Genomic DNA, 16,981 nt, shown 5'->3' with positions numbered 1-16,981 from the left:
GTCACTGGAGTACACGCACTTCTGAAAAGTGGAATGACCTCTAAAAGTGGACTCCTCAAAAGAACATCAGTCTCTGCCTATTGGCTGTCATTCATGCAGCATCTTGGAAACACGCCCTGACAGGAATTCAAATGTGCCCTTACCTGTGGCTCAAGTAGCAGCCAGCATTTCCTGAACATGCTGTTAATAATCACAGCCTCTGGGATAATACGAACAACTTCCCCAAGGGTTCTGAAGTCAACTTTTAGTTCTGTCAAAAGAAGTTTTAACTCTGAGCAGGATTCTCCAACTAAATTTAGGATATCAGCCAGGGTATACTCCTCTCCTTTCTAGAATGAGGGCGAACTTTAAAATCTGCTCCAGATTGAAAAGAGAGGATTTTACATCCCTTCTGATGCCTTCCTGTGCACAGCCCTGCCACCAGCTGGCTAGAAAAGCCTGTGATTCAGCTTGACTCCTGAGCACTAGTAGAGAAACCGACAACAGTCTTTCCAGACACTCCCAGTACCTTGTCTCCACCCTTAGACCATTTTCCTACTTGGTCCCCAGGCGTCTGGGCCCCTCGCCTCCTTCTCCTCTTTCCTTACTGCCCCCCACACTTCCTTATACCCTACACACCAAAGTTCTAGGTTCCCTGATTTCTCTCTCAAGAGACAAGTTCAATGGCTAATAATTTGGGCTCTGGGTTTTAAAGAGCTATAGGGAAGATATGCTTCATTTTGTCCTGCGGAAATTCGTCTTTGCATGACTTAGCCTAATAACTCCTAATGGAGAAAAGATAAAAGACAAAAGAAGCTGTGTCTGATTTTTCTTTAACAAGAAATTACCACAGACTATGAAATTAGGTCCAGAGAAGGGCAACAAAAGTTATTGAGGGAATGATGCCAAGTTTTCTCCTGAGTCTGAGAAGAAAATCTGAGAAGGCTAAGTGCATGTATTATCAGGGTGATCAAGGATGACACAGGCATCCATTCTGTAGCTTTCCTTCAGCCAAGTCCTCTCACAAAATGACCTCTAGAATGACATCACTGGGTGTACGCCTCTGCTCTGCCACCTGCTATGTGACTGTGGCTGATCTGACCAAGCTGCAAACGTATGGATAATAATGTCTACAACACTTTGCTGGGGTAATTAAAGAAGATAATAAATATGAAAGTACCTATCAAGAGTGCTCACAGCATAGCTGAGGCTAAATGAATGTTAGTTTCCTTATTTCCTTTATTTTAATTAGCACATAACACATTCATTCATTTGCCAAGAATGTCATTTCACAGGCAGAGGCTTCCAAACACCTGATGATCTAATCTCCCTGTAATTAGGGTTCTTCCTCCATTCAAGGTGAAACCCTGCCTTTATTCCTATGTGTCTGCTGCTCCCTGTTCCTACCTGTAACTTTTCCCTTCTTGACCCTCTAGTGACAGGATTGCTTTTTAAAAATATTACTTTAGTGAGATTTCCCCATGGTTTGCACTCCACTACTTTGTTTTCTGCTCTTCAATCCCATATACAGAAACGCCTGAGTAATGGGACACAATGATTAGCTTCAGTGATAGCCCCTACATGAACCCCACATACAAGGCCTAAGTTTATCTTATCTATCTAGTAAACGTGTAACATACACATGCACTAAGAACCATAATAATTTGGTGGGTAGAAAACTGGACTTGCAGCTCAAAAGGCCTAAGGTCAAAATCTTCACCTAATACTAAATAGCTGTCTGAAGTCACTGATTCTCACCAGCCTCAGTTTACTCAGCTATGAAACAGAGAGAAGTCCCACTGTGAGTCATGGAGATGCTCACTCTCACCCTCCACTCATGCCTCCTCAGGAACAAGGAACACTGATGAAGTAACAGAAAAAAATACAATTTCCTCAGGACACAATTAGGATACCTAGAGAGTCAATGCACAGAAAGAACAACAGAACATGAGAAAACCCACTTTCCTGCATACTCTGCCTTTTCCTTAACCTTCCCTTTGGCTGACTACTGGATTTGTCTTCCTCAAGGGACCAGCCTTTCACAATTGGCCAGGGGATTCTTTCTGCTCTGAGGTCAGGCAGGAACTAGTTGAAGGGAGGGAACACAAAAGGAAGCACAGAGGCTTAGTTCAGATTAGCTCTAATGCTCGTTTACTAAACTTGCTTCCTCTTTCCACTGTGGTAGTAAGACCTAAAGAGACAAAATTCATGCTCAGGCCCAGAAGAAAAGAAGAACAGACTGGAAAGCCCAAGCCACCCTCAAGAAGAGGCATAAGGAACACCTGAAGGTCACAGGAGTCCCAGTCTAGCCAACTAAAAGAAGAAGGAAGACAGGTTGGGCCCTGAAGAACAGGCAAAATGAAAAGTGGGTAATTAGCAAGACTGCCCTCAATGATGCTAGCAGTGCCAGTTGCCACAGTAGTTAGGGGATCAAAAGTTAGGGATTTGTAATTCTGACTATATTTGTATACATTTTTAAAAACTGTGGTAAAAAACACATAACATAAAATCTACCATCTTAACTATTTTAAGTGCACAGTTCAGTAGTATTACATATATACACACTGTTGTGAAACAGATCTCCAGAGCTTTTTCAACTTGCAACACAAACTCTGTCCCCATTCAACAACAACTCCACTTTTCTCTCTCCCCCAGCCCCAGTAACCACCATTCTACTTTCTTGACTCCATGAATGTGACTATTCTCAAGTACCTCAAGAGTCTGGCTATTTTTATACCTGGGTCACAATTCATAACATGTATGGTCTGGCAAACCAAAGCAAGCAGGGGAGAGAGATTTTGGAGTAGGCTCACTCAGGAAGCACAAAGTGCAAGAGCAGGTGACCTCTTATAGCCAAAAATCAACAGAGATGATGAGAATCCTAAGAATAGATAGGATTTGGTCATTAGAATTCAGTATCTGCATGGATGGATAGAAATTTATTGCCACTTCACTCTCAGAGAGGGCCAGGGAATGGCCACAATAAATTATGCAGAACTCTGGCCTTCAGGCTTTTGATCTTGTAGGACTGGCACTGGAGGCTGATCCAGTGCCACTCTGAAAATGTAGCTTATTAATGGCTAATACCAAATCTGGCCAGTGGGCTCAGCAAACACCCCTAACTTCTAGGTACCCTAGATGGAAACGTACACAGGACTGAACTGAAAATACACAACACTTTATTATTAGCTGGGCCTGTGAATCCAATTCCCAATGCAGCATTCCATAACGTAGGTTGGATCACATAGAGAACTCCTTTTCCCTACATTAGTGGCAATCTTAAACTGACACCAAAGCACACACGGGTATGAAAAGGAATTCATATAATATTAGACATAACTCTTTGGTCTTACCACACATATTAAAGACTGGCCGAGGTTACCCAACTCAGCACAAGAGAGAATGCAGCCAGAAAGACAGAGAAGAGAGAACATTTGCCAAAATGCCAGGGTCCACTTGCCCCCACTTCTAAATACGTCAGTCACCTGGAAACCAATCCAGTACATGGGAAAAGAGAGAAAAGGAAGAGAGGTAGTCAGGACCTTTCTGTTGAGGGGCAGCCCCAGCCTTTCCACTCTAGCCACAGACAGCCAAGAAAAGATATCACACAGCCACGTAGGCTTAGCCTTCTAACGACACACAGTCACTAGACCCACTAGGACAGAGGCCAACAAAATGTCCTTTACCTCCCACAGCCAATCCTCTTTGTTGCATGGGAAAGTGAAGTCTGGGAAGACAGAACCCCAGGGCCTGAGCAACCAGCCTCTGGCAGCAGGAGAAATGACAAGAAGCTCATTCCCCCAGAAGCCAGCAGCTATGAAGACAAAGGCTTTCCTTTCTATTGCTGCCCAGCTATGCATGGAAATAACATACAATTTTATGATGTCTGTGAATCAGAGATCTAGACTGTATGTTCGACTGGAGTATTCTGGATTTCAGCAATGACCAAATAAAGATAAACAAATACCTGTCCTATATATCTTGTCTTCTTGAGCTGAGTAAAGGAGGAGGAAAAAAAAATCTTTAAAAAAGAACGAATCCAAAGAGAAAACAAAGAAAAAAAATAGTTGTGTTGGGAACACAATGACACTCAGAATCAAGTCTGCACAGATTGATGTGAAACCATAATCCTCAAGTAAGAAGATTTTCAGGAACTTATATTTAAGGAAAAAGCTACTCTTCAGGCGTTGGAGGAAAAAACACCAGAAATGTATAGAGCAAACAAGCTTTTAAAAAGTTTTGATAGCTTGGTGAGGATAGGAACAACAGAAGAAGAAGACAAAGAGTGGCATGAGATCTAGAATCCATGTAAGGCCTCCAAGATGGCAGAAGAAAATAGAACAAGTGAAACAAAGTTTTAATAACCAATAGTTCGCATGGAAAGAAGAAAATGAAGATCCTGAGGAGATGGACAAAAATGTTTCTGACATCTTTAGAGTAAGGAAGGTGGTCCAAGATCTGGGGAATTCAATGCCAGATAAAGGCGAGGTCAGGAAGAGCGTGAGACATGGAGAGCTGCTTCCTTATTAAGCCCCAAAGGGCACATGCTCAGAAAAAATTCTAGAGACAGCTTTGGCTTAAAATACTCAAAGGGGATTCTCCATCCAGGACAAATGGTGAAACAAGGGGAAAACTTACCACAATGACAGGATCAAAACCCCCAAGACATTCCAGAAGAACAGGCAGAGGCAGGGCCCACAGTGGCTGAAGGGCTACAAAGGCCTTAGGATCCTGCTGGATGGGAGAAATGCAGAGAGAAAAATGGGTTTATTTATAGAGAATTTAGGATCACAAAATGTTTTCATAAACTAGCTATTATAAATGTGGGGTACCAGCTCAGAAGACAGGACAGACCCATTTACATCTGGGATTTATAGAAATATATGGGATTCAAGGCATGGAGGCCCAAAGAAGCGATGAGCAAATCTGAGAAACCACAGAAAGGAAAATCCAGGCACTCTGCACAACTTCCCTCCAAGATATAGGTATCCCAGTATCACAACTAGCCTCGTGATGGGAACCTGATCCAAAATGAGTTTAAGGTTCATAGGTATAAGATAACTGACTCAGACTCGCTAAAATGCCAGGGAGTAAACAATCAATAGTGTTTCTTCACGGATTTTCCAGTCTCTCACGGTGCTGAAGAAGCACAAACTGGAGTCAGACTGGGCGAGTTCTTGTCCTGGTCCTACTGCATACCTGCTATAGAAGCTTCACCTAAGAGGTTAAGAATGAGTTAATGGAGATAATAAAGGCCCCGATCTTATAAGGTAATTTAAGGATTAAATCAATTAATCCATGAGAATTACTTAAAACACTGCCTGGCAAATTTTAAGGGCTCAACAAAGCTATCATTATCATTATTTTATTTATTCCATCTACTACCTCCCCCTTCTGCTATATTCTACAATTGTTCAGAGAAGTTTGGGTATAGATCTCAAGATCTAGCTTTAAGTTTAGGGAACTTCACTTTCCCTTGGGAGTTATGATATATTAAGGAACTTAGGTTCACACTGCTGCCGTATCTACATGTGGATGGGACATTTACATGTTTTTCTAGCTGTTGTCAATCTAGGGACAGTGCTGAATTACAGTATTCCTCTACGGCTCCCCAGAGCTTTAGGGGAAAGGATTACATGAAAGGCATGTGGTTAGAATGACCCAACTTGCTAATAACTATCCGAAGTTGCTATATCATTTTCAGCAGAAATCGCTAACATTAGAAATAGAGTCCTGTAAACTACGCTGAGTGGCTCTGCACTGTCAGAGACTGAATAAAACAGGAATAAAATGGAAAAGTGAAAATGCTTTAAACACATTTAGCTATTTTAGTTTCTCTGTGGGAATAAAGGTTCAACTTAGAATGAAAGCTGTTAGCAGGATAATATTTTAAAGGGCAGGAATACATTTGGAGGAATTTCAAATGGTCTTGATATCGGGCCAGGTTTTTTTCTCCGTTACTGAACTATACATGCCAATCATGGTGCCTGCTAGCCTACAAATCCTACTAATGGGAACTGCTTCAGCTTTAAGGGTAAGCCCAGGCAGCCATGGGCCACATGACCACTTCTGAGACCAAGTGCAGATATCCGACCCAAGAGCTTAACTCTGACATATGATGTGGCTTGGAACAACAATAAAAGCAAAACAAAATCAGATTCCCCCTCTCTCAGGAATCTAAGCAATACTGAGAGAATGAGGTTATCAGCTGTGAGAGATGAAGCTGAGAGGTTATGATCCGCAAAATGACCGCAGAGGTCATGAGATTACAGCAAACCAAAGTCATGAGGAAGTATAATCTATAAGCAAGGAGGAGCTAAAAGGTTAGAAAAGACATATAGGGGAGGGAAAAACAAGCCAGGTGGCAGCAAGAGGAGAAAGACACAAAGAAATGAGCAATGCTGTGAGAGACCCCACTGTCCATGGGAAGACTGTGGCTTATCTCTGGACAGCCTGAGTTCCTCATGGGTCTGATCCACATGCATCCTCCAATACAGCCCCTTGTACAGAAAGTGGTCTGAATGAACCTCTGTTCTTTGCAACAAAAAATCCCTAACTAAAACACTTCCTTCAACTCCTCCTTAAGATGAAGTTTTCCCAGGAGGTGCCTCAGTGCCACAAACAAACAGGTTCCGGGCAAGTCCACCCCCTCCCGTGCCCCCGCCAGACATGCCTAGACATACCCAATGTCCACTTCCCAGAACAGGGATGTCTTATCTCTAGGCATATAGGCACAGTCCCTAAGGCTCATGAACATCTCGAGGATCTATGTAAATGTTTGAGATCTGAAAAAAAAAATTACTGGATGCAAAACATGCAAAGAAAATTGCAAAATTAAAGTTAATAGATGTTAAATGTCTACAGCCAATCAAAGCTTAACTCACATGGTTTTGTACAAGCTAATTTTATGTGGGATATGGGTGATTTAATGTTTGATATGACATAGTAAAGGCCACCAAAGGTTAAAATGGTTTAAGGCCTTCACAGGTCTTCACACCAGTCCCACAGCAGTGGACGTGTATGGGCCTAACCTGGAACCTACCATTCCAACCCCTTGGATAAGTGTATGCTTAAACAGTATCCCTGGCCACTCAAACTGGGCACTCAGTCTACAGTGAGAGGTCAAATCCCACCTCCCAGATTTCAACACAGTTATTTGACCACTTCTGATATTAGAAATCTTTTATCTTTTCTTAATGAAATATTTTAAATAAGTGAAGCCAAATAATTTCTATTAGCCATACTACTAGTTTTATCAAGTATTTTTACATGTCATTTATGAGAACAAATGGTCTCACAGATTTAAAGGATTTAACATTTGACATGTGTCATAACAGTAAATCAAAAATCAGTCACATTTACTCTCTCCCACAAGAACTCCCTTAAATGTCATGAAGAGACCTAGACATTTTCTTCCTTTTGGGCAGATTTTCAATCTGAGAAGAGCAGGAAGTGGCACAAAAGTTACACAAAACTTAGATCTTACATTCTGAGACGACGGTGTTAAAAGCAAAAAAGCAAATATAATCCTTTCTAGAGTCATTGTTGATTACAGCTTTAATTTCATATGCACAGATAAGCGACATGTGTTCTCTGGAGCCATCCCCCGACTAAGACCAATTCACTCTTCTCACTTTCTCCGCTGAGCTCCTCCACAGCATCTACAATATCTTCTGTGTACGCCTCCTACACACCATTCTGCACCCCAACCCCCACTACAAACTGCTCTCAAAGTCAAATCTCGGGCCGTTCCTCCTGCCTCACCCTGACTCCTAGTCTACCGTCTCCTCGGCTCCCAGTTCCCTGCACATTCTCACTTTTCCTCTGGCTTTGCTGAGTGTGTCTGCCATCTCTGATGCCTATGCCTAAATATAGGAGTCCTCCATACAGTATGTCCTGTCCCCATTTTTTAGCTCAACTACCTGCTCGACTAGAGTGATGACCATTTCCATGATGATGATGCCACAGTTTTTTGTCACAGTCTTTTCTTCTTACCTGTATCTCCAACTGCCTACTACAATTATTTTCCCATCATCCCATGATAAACTGAAAATCACTACTTTGCCAAACTCAAAGTCCCTATAAAAGGCAACTTCTTCCCTCAACAAATCTCCTGGGCAAAGAACTTTGAAACTAACTCTCCTCCTCCCTGGCCCCCACACCCCTTTCAACTGTTTTCTTTCTGTGTTTGTTTCTTCCCTTCAGCATTTAAACACAATGCAGAAGTCTCCCCCGACCTTAAGGAAAAACAGCATTTAATCCTAGGCCTTCTCTAGCTGCCCTGTCTCCCTGGCCCCACCCTCCATTTCCCCATCCAGACCTCTTAAAGACTGATTTTTCCGGATTTCTATTGCTTCACTTCCCATTCATGTCTCAATCCAATACCACACCACCGAGGTTCCTCTCACTGTTGGTCTTCTCTTGGCCAATCGAAGGGCACTTTTTATTCTTTATCTGGACATTACTGGCCACACTCCCTTGGCTCCTTCTGTGACCCTACAGCCTCTATGTTCTACACTCACTGCATAAACCCGGTATTTTCAGTTGGCGGGGCAAGCTCCTGTAAACACTAGTACATTCCTGTGGGTTCCATCTCCCCTCTCCTCTGCCCCTAACATCCACACCAGTTTCAACCATCTCGCCCACTGGTTCTCAACTCTGGCTGTGAAAGAAAGCTCTTGCTAGGAGTCCACGTTTCAACTGTTCACAAGGCCTCCAGAGGGCACTCAAACACCTGCTCAGAAACCTTCTTGGCTCTTCACACTAAGGTCTTACAACTTGAAATCAATGTCACAATGGGTTACTACCTCTGGTTGCCAAGCATCATGAAAATGCATGCTTCGTGCAGGTTCTCTGATTCTGTGAGTCTGGAGGCTTACCACAAGGTCCTAGTTCTATCACAATGTAAAGTTATAGTATTAAAAGTAATTTATTGAATATCGGTTAACTGAGAAATTTGACCTGTTTTTTAGCCAACGCCGAGTACTTTGAATCAATGAAATGTTCTTAAACTCCCATCACACTCAATCCTAAACATATTTCAACTACACATCCAAAAGTGATTTTGAAAGCCAGAGGGACATATGAAATTTACTCTGCAGAAGAAAAATGGTTCCAATTCTTTCTATGAACTGCTGTGCTGTTAACCTAAGTGGCAGAGTTCATCATCTTTGGGACAGGGGTCCGCTCTGGCTACAAAGACTTCCTCACAAGCTCTGTCACAATATCATAGAACGCACTGCAAAATAAGATATGGAAATAAGCTATGATTATTTTATGAACTTTCAGGGGTATGAAAAATAAATGAGTTCTAGAATAGCTTTACTGAATTTCTTATAATGTATCAGGTGACACAAGAGACTCTGTGTATTCCAGAGTTAGAATAAAAGTGTAGAAATGTTTTAGTGTTAAAAAGCAATACGAATTATATTCTTTAAATTACATTTTGAATGCTTCTGCTACATCTTCAAAATTAAATTGCATTAAAAAAATTCTCTTCTTCCACTGTCTTTACAAATGAGTAACCATAGCCATTGGTTCCACCTTGTGACTCTCCCACATGGATTAGCTGTAGCACAATTTACTTTTTTTACTCTTTTGAGACAGGGTCTCGCTCTGTCACCCAGGCTTGAGTATAGTGGCGTGATCATGACTCACTACAGCCCTGCCTTCCAGTGATGCTCCCACCTCAGCCTCTTAAGTAGCTGGAACCACAGGTGTGTGCCACCATGCCTGGCTAATTTTCGTACTTTTGGTAGAGATGAGGTTTTGCCATGTTGCCCAGGCTGGTCTCAAACTCCCGGCCTCAAGCCATCCACCCGCCTTGGCCTCTCAAAGTGCTGGGATTACAGGCGTGTGCCACCATGCCCAGCAGACACAACTTTCAACCTGAACTGAAAGACTTCAATTTGCTAAATCTAAGATTCACTCCCGATCCCTTTATTACATCTCTAGGCCATTTGAAACTACTGCTCCTGTCCATTCTTGAAACTTTCTAACTTCCAGGACGTCTCTCCTGAGTGTCCTCATCTGCACTCCCTTCTAGCCAGTCCACCAGGCTCACACTAAGTGAATCTGCTCCTGTAAGCTCCGCAACAGTAAAACCAATACAGTGAGCGTGGAATCCAAGCTAAGCCAATCAGATTGTCTTTCTGGAAAATTTGGACTGGGAAGTGGGAAGTAGAAAGACTGGGCCTGTGATGTGAGCTGGCAGAAGTTACAGTTTCAGGATGGTCTTCCAGAGTGACCACCTGGGGTCACATGTGTTACAGCCGAGAGAGAGAAGAGACAAGAGGGAGAGCAGGCACACAAAGCACAGGGCAGACACACAGTGAGCAAGAGCAGCTGGGGAGATGAAGGCAAAGAGCACAGCCACACTGACTGCCGCCAACTTCTCAGCGACTGGGCCCCAACCTCTGATGAAGACATCCCCCTTCCTCTCTAATGTCTTCTGTTACCTTGGCAGGCACTTTCTCCACTACCTTTTCCCCACTTGTCCTTCAAGGTACCCATGCTCCAGCCATACTACTAACAGTCAGGTGGGCACTCACACATGGATGAAAGGGTACCACTCTCCCTATTTCCTGGCCTGCCCCTATGTGGAAGGGACCAGTTTACCAAGATGAAGAGAAATCACTCCAAGAAGTCAGGTGTACTCTGACAATGGGATGACTGACAAAAGGACCACTAATGCCCAGAGGAATCTCCAACACCCACTCAGAGAGGCAGAGTCTACCGAATGAACCCCAAAGACAAACATGGTATTACCTGAAGTCAGGGTCATGCAGTCTCAAATAATTCTATGTGAAAAATATCAACTGTCCAGTCTATCTAGACAGATATGCCCCAATTTACAGACGTACAACTATATTGCAAGAAAAATTTCCCATGTAGAAATATTGATTTTAATACCATAGCTATGTATAGTATCTGGTCATTCTTACAGCAAAACATGTATGTGTACTGTAAAATTATTCTTTGTAAATTCTCTTCATGAAGAACCTACGTGTCCTGTAAGACCTTCAAACTCAAGCACATCCAAAACTGAATCAGTCACTTCCTCACCAAAGCCTACTACATTCCTGTCTTAATCTGTTTTCTACTGCTTTCAAGAGAATACATGAAAGTGGATAATTTATAAAGAAATTTATCTCTTACAGTTATGGAGGCTGAGAAAGCCCAGGTCAAGGGGCCACATCTGGTGACAGCCCTCCTGCTGGTGGGGACTCTTCAAAGAGCCCTGAGCCAGCACAGGGCATCACACGATGCGAAGGGGCTGAGCATGTTAACATGTTGTCTCAGGTCTCTCTTCTTTTTATAAAGCCTCTAGGTACCCTCCCATGACAACTCATTAATCTATGAATGGCTCTGCCCTTATGAGCCGAACCACTGAAAGACCCCACCTCTCAACACTGTCACATTGAGGACTAAGTTTCAACATGAGTTTTGGAGGGGACAAATATTCAAACCATAGCCAATTCCCAACTACAGTAAATGAGTCCACTCTCCCCTCAATTGCCCAAGTCGGAAACCTGGATATCATTGACTCCCCGCCATCACAAAGGTCTAGCCACTCTCTTCCAAATACCTCTGGAAACTTTCCACTGTCTACCTGCATTGTCTCAACTTAACTCAGGCCACCGTCATCTTCCCTGGAATTCTACAAAAGCCTCCAGTCTTGCTTCCCTCTAATCCATTATCTACTCTAATATAAATTTTTTTAAATGCAAAATGGATTGTTCTTACCCTACTCACAAGTTTTCAATGGGTCCCAATCATTTTCAGTGTAATTTCCAAATTTATTCATACGGCTTTAACCAAAAAAACAGTGCTCATGTCTATTTGCCATGTAGTTATCATGTCCCACATATAATACACTTCATTAAATCAAATGTTCCAACATACATGTAATACAAGTACATGTAATCTTGGCATGGAAAGCATTTAATTCTGATTATTTCTTGGGAAAAGCCTAGGGGAGACTGCTTTTTCATATCACATGTGTTTGCATTGCTTCAGTTTTTTTTTTACAATGGGCATTTACTTTTGTAATGAAGATGTTACAGTTTCTCACAAATTTCACTAAAGGTCTAAATTTAGACAAAAATATATACTATCTAGTACCTAAAAGGATGTGGTAAAAATGACACACTCTTATGTTACATTGGCCATATGTATCAAGAGTCTTTAAATTATTTACATTTCTTGATGGTCTAGGAACCATCAAAAGAATATTTTTAAATACAGAGAAAAGCTTTCTGCACAAAATATGTATATTGTAGAATTACATTTACGGGCACAGTTTGCAGAGTGGTTATGATACACCCCCGTATCATATATTTAGTCCACAATTCTTCAGATTTCCACCTGATCTCTTCTACATATTTTTGCCATTCATAGGTTGTACTGGAAGGCTCCTGGGACTTTTTTTGGGAGGTTTAATTATATCATGTATACAACTGTGTATCCTGATTTCCTTCCACTTAACACTATCATAAGCATTTTAATATATTTTCTTCATAAACATTTTTAATGGCAGTGTTATTTGCCACTAAATATATGATACAGGGGATGCATCATAACCATTCTGCAAACTGTGCCCTAAAGAGTAATTAAATTTTATGTAGTCTAGTACACTAGTTTTTAATTATTATTTTCTCTATTGTTTCTAATAGCAGCAGCTACTTCCAAGATTTGAGTGCTGTGTAGGCGCCTGGCTCTTTATCTCTTACTCTCATAACACCATAAAGTGGAAAATATTTGTGGCAAATAATAAGCTAAGAGTTAGTATTTTCAATATGTAAAGAACTCATACAAATTGATGAAGAAAATAATGAAGATCAACACACAAGTTGTTACAGGATGTGAATCGACGGTTCACTTGATAGACCTGCCGATACTTTTTAGTGTAGACAACTAGTTTAACATTTTTGTGTACTTTTTGCATACAAAGTACCTTTTTATTGCTACTTTTATTAATGCTCACTTTTAAAAAATTAGAAACAAGGATTTTTTTTTTTTTTTTGTAAGACGGAATCTCGCTCTGTCGTCCAGGCTGGAGTGCAGAGGCCCAATCTCTGCTCATTGCAAGCTCCGCCTCCTGGGTTCAGCCATTCTCCTGCCTCAGCCTCCCAAGTAGCTGAGACTACAGGCACCTGCCACCATGCCTGGCTAATTTTTTGTATTTTTAGTAGAGATGGTGTTTCACCGTGTTAGCCAGGATGGTCTCGATCTCCTGACCTCGTGATCCACTTGCCTTGGCCTCCCAAAGTGCTGGATTACAGGCGTGAGCCACCGTGCCTGGCCAGGATTTTTTTTTTTTTTAATCAAACACTGACTTGACCTTCGTGTAGCTGGTAACGTGAAGTCAATGTGAATTCCAAGGGAAAGCTCACATCTCTTCCAGACAGCCCTCTGAGATGGCCTACTTGGTCTCCCCAGTTCTACTCTCCAGCCCCAACACACCCCCACATCTTGCATGCAGCGACTAGAGTGGCTGTTTAAAGATACAAATCTGATTATGTCACTCCTCTTTGTAAAACCCAACCCGTATCATGGTTTCCCACTTCACTCGGGATAAAATACAACCACTTTAACCTGCCCTACAAGACCCTACTTGATCTGGCCCCTGGCCTGCCACTCTTCCCCTTCACCTCCATAGTCTATCCACATTCATTCTTTCAATTCCTGGAATGGGCAAAGCTTTTTCCCTGCTTTGAGGCCTTCCCACATGCTGTTCCTCTGTCTGGAAAATTATCCCCCACTTCCCTCCACACTAACACCTACGCACTCTTCAAATCTCAGCTTAAATCTTATTTATACAGAAAAGCCTTTCCTAGGCCCCTTTTCTCCACTCTAAAATTTGGTCTCCCCTTTTTTATACTTCCTCATAGCAGGTGCTGCTTAACTTCCACAGCAGATACCACAGTTTGTGATCATATGTGTAGTTGTGATTGTGTTTAAATTCCGATCCCCTCCCCCTCACAGATCATAAGCTTCAAGAGAAAAAGAACAAGTTGATTTTGTTGGCCACACTGCAGGCACTCATATACATCTGAAAGAAAGAAAAATACATACAAAGCCCCTAATCGTATCTCGTACATCTTAAAATGTTACCCATCACATCATTCAATCATTATTTAAATGATTAAAATATTAAATCTCAATATTAAAACTCTGATACAGCCTGCAAATTTAGTAAAAATCCCTTTTCCTTGAAGGACATAAAAACTAATCTGAATCTGCTACTGCCACAGAAAAATACATGTACAACTTACAACTTTAAGGAAATAAGATTAAATATTATAGTGAGAGTATTGTCTGGTGTTCAGTTTGCTAATATGTTTATTCACAGTCAACTAATTTATATGCCTTATTTTTTAAGGTGTGAAAGCACTAGGGGCTGGGCACAGTGGCTCACACTTGTAATCCCAACACTTTGGGAGGACTGCTTGAGGCCAGGGTTTGAGACCAGTTGGGGCAAGATAGTAAGACCCTGTCTTTACAAAAATAAAATAAAATAAATCAGCCAGGTATGGTAGCACATGGTTGTAGTCATTCCTAACTACTGGGGAGGCTAGAATCATGCCACTACAGTCCAGCCTGGGCAACAGAAAGAGACCCTATCTCGCTCTCTCGCTCCCTCTCTTTTTTTTTTTTAAAGAAGAAGAGGAAGAAAAGAAAGCTCTAGGAAAAAATGCTTTGCAAAATATTGTTTACGAAGCCTAACGTATTGTCAGTACTTGATAAAAATTAATTTAAAAAATCACAAATTAAAAAGCATTCAAAGTTGACTATCTCTAGTGCTCTGTGATATGATACACATCTCGTCAAAAAATATAAATGATATTACAAATAATTTTTGTATCACAAAGGCTAATAAAACCAATATTTATATACTACTTTACATTCTACAAACCATATGCACTGTATCACTGAACTCTATGGAGTAGATAGAGCAGGCCATTTACAGAAAAGAAAACTGAGGTTTGGTGTCATTCAATGTCCTCCCCAAGGTCACACGACTTCTAAGAGGTACAGTCACAACTACTATACGGGAGGGATGGCTGCTCCCACATGTAAATTTCTTAACCAAAAGAGAACTTCATCATAAATGCCAAATCTCGGTATTAGCGTGTATCTGTACTATCACCGAAATGTCATCTCATCAGAGAACCACGACCGGCGAAAAAGCTGTTTTAAAGTTAAAACTTTAACTATCAATTTGGGAAACGGCTAAACCACGGTATACTGAAACTATGGAACATGATGCAGCAGTTGTTAAAAAAAATAACTTGAAGCATTATATGCTAAAATTGAAAGGGTGCAACAGTCCTTGTTAAAGCAGTCAAAAACGATGTTAGATGCACACACGTAAAAGTATCCCAAAAGATCTAGGAGGATACACACCTCACACGTAATAGTCGGCATCCCTAGAGACAGCGGTTGATAGTCAAAAGACAAAATGCCATCTCTGCGATACGCTGTTTTTACAAAGAAAATGTACTACTCTAATTTAAAATTAATTTTTAAATTTTAAATTAACCTGTGGGTTGAACAAGGTCAATTTCCTGCTTTAAAAAACTATGCATCTATAAAGGAAATAGGGGCCCTAAGAAGACAAAATGCCTAAAAACAGTTCCATCTTGAGAAAACAATAAACTGTAAATATCAGAAAACGTTCCTTGAAGAAGGCAATAGCTCGGAAATCTTTTTTCAGTATCTGGTCTCCTTTGTTGCAGTGAGACAGCCCATAAGCAATCTAGCGACCAGAACAGTTCGGAGCAGGCTCCCGGGGAGATTTAGTTGTTAGAGTTCGGCAAGAAAGGTTTCACAAAGGAGCCGAGTTCTGGGGGAAATAAGAGGTGATGTGGCGGAGAGATGGATCTGGATGGGAAAATGTCTGGGAGGGGGGTATACGGAGTCCATGAGAAGCCGGGGACAGTGAGAAAACTGCAGTCGAGTCCTGGAAGGGGTGAGAACGCCTGCGGAGGCGGGAGTCGAGAGGGAAGCGGACAGCGCCGGCAGCCAGTTTACCTGGGTGAGAATCCGGCCCTTGTTGCGGTCAAACAATGGAGGCGTCCGGCCGCAGCAGCCTTCTGCGCTGGGTGCGCGAGGGGTTCCTCATCACCTGAGCGGGATGCTCGCCTCCTCTGCCGGACGCAGGGCGCCCTGAAAAACACACAGCACCCCATGCAGCTGGCTCCTCCGCAGCCGCCCGGCTCCCCGGTCCCCTGGCGCGGCCATGACCGCCTCTCCGGGGATCCGCCTGGAAGGGCTCCAAGGCGCGGCTCCACGGGCGACGAGGGCGGCCGCGCTCCCCCTTCTCGGCTCCAACAACAATGGAGCCTGGCTCGGGAGTCCGGCTCCCGCGGGGCCTCGCCCGGCCTCGCCCTGCCCGCTGCCCAGCCCTCGCTCGCGCCGGCCGCCATCTGCGCCCCCCGGCCCCGCTCCCCAGCACTGCGGGCCCGCGGCCGACCGCCCGAGGCCCGAGGGGCGGCTTCTCAGCCCGGGGCCCGCCCGGCTGCGCGGAGCCGCTCTGACCTTCCCAGCCATCCCCAAGGGCCGGGCCGGCCCGAGGCCCATCCTCCGGGATGGGTTGTTTTTCTTTTCTTTAATCCACTCCACCTCCTTCCCACCCCCAGCCCGCTCCCCGGCCCCTGGCCCCTAGCCCCCTCCGGGAAAGAAAGAAAGACTGCAGCCCGGCCGCCGAGAACTCACTCCAAGTGAGGGGAGTCAGCGCCCCAGGCCGCGGGCGCCGCGCACCCACCTCCCTCTCCTCAGGGACACCTCACAGGTGCGCCTCCGAGCCGCGCGCGCGCGCGCTCCGCACACCCAGACGCCTCCGGGGGACAGCGCGCGTGCGCACGCACGAGGCCGGGGAGCCCCGGGGGAGCGGGGACCGCACGCATGCGCGGCCGCCCGGCCCGCGCCCCCACTGCCCGCCTCCGCCCCCGCCCCCCAGCCCCGACAGTGCCGGGCCCGGCCATCCCCAATCCCCGCG

General features: G+C 43.6%; 2 protein-coding genes across 6 annotated transcripts in view; both read right to left on the bottom strand.

The window, feature by feature from the left end:
- The window catches only part of RFLNA (refilin A), a 346,540-nt gene extending 329,716 nt beyond the window's left edge, over window positions 1-16,824 (bottom strand). The window contains exons 1-3 of the mRNA XM_074008336.1: window positions 16,699-16,824; window positions 16,015-16,149; window positions 4,618-4,713 (exon numbers count right to left, since the gene is read on the bottom strand). The gene's annotated coding sequence lies outside the window, so the exon portion shown is untranslated. The remainder of the gene's footprint in view (window positions 1-4,617; window positions 4,714-16,014; window positions 16,150-16,698) is intronic.
- ZNF664 (zinc finger protein 664) overlaps window positions 1-16,981 on the bottom strand; it is a 39,817-nt gene that overhangs the window by 22,527 nt on the left and 309 nt on the right. The window contains exons 1-3 of one of the 5 annotated variants that reach the window (XM_005572585.5): window positions 16,699-16,824; window positions 16,015-16,149; window positions 4,618-4,713 (exon numbers count right to left, since the gene is read on the bottom strand). The gene's annotated coding sequence lies outside the window, so the exon portion shown is untranslated. Of the gene's footprint in view, window positions 1-4,617; window positions 4,714-16,014; window positions 16,150-16,698; window positions 16,825-16,981 lie in introns of those variants that run through there. The other 4 variants (XM_005572589.5, XM_074008334.1, XM_005572590.5 and 1 more) reach the window with 4 other exon arrangements.

The sequence above is a fragment of the Macaca fascicularis genome, chromosome 11 (genome assembly GCF_037993035.2).
Source record: "Macaca fascicularis isolate 582-1 chromosome 11, T2T-MFA8v1.1".
Lineage (NCBI taxonomy): Eukaryota > Metazoa > Chordata > Mammalia > Primates > Cercopithecidae > Macaca > Macaca fascicularis.
This window is presented reverse-complemented; position numbering and strand designations above follow the sequence as displayed.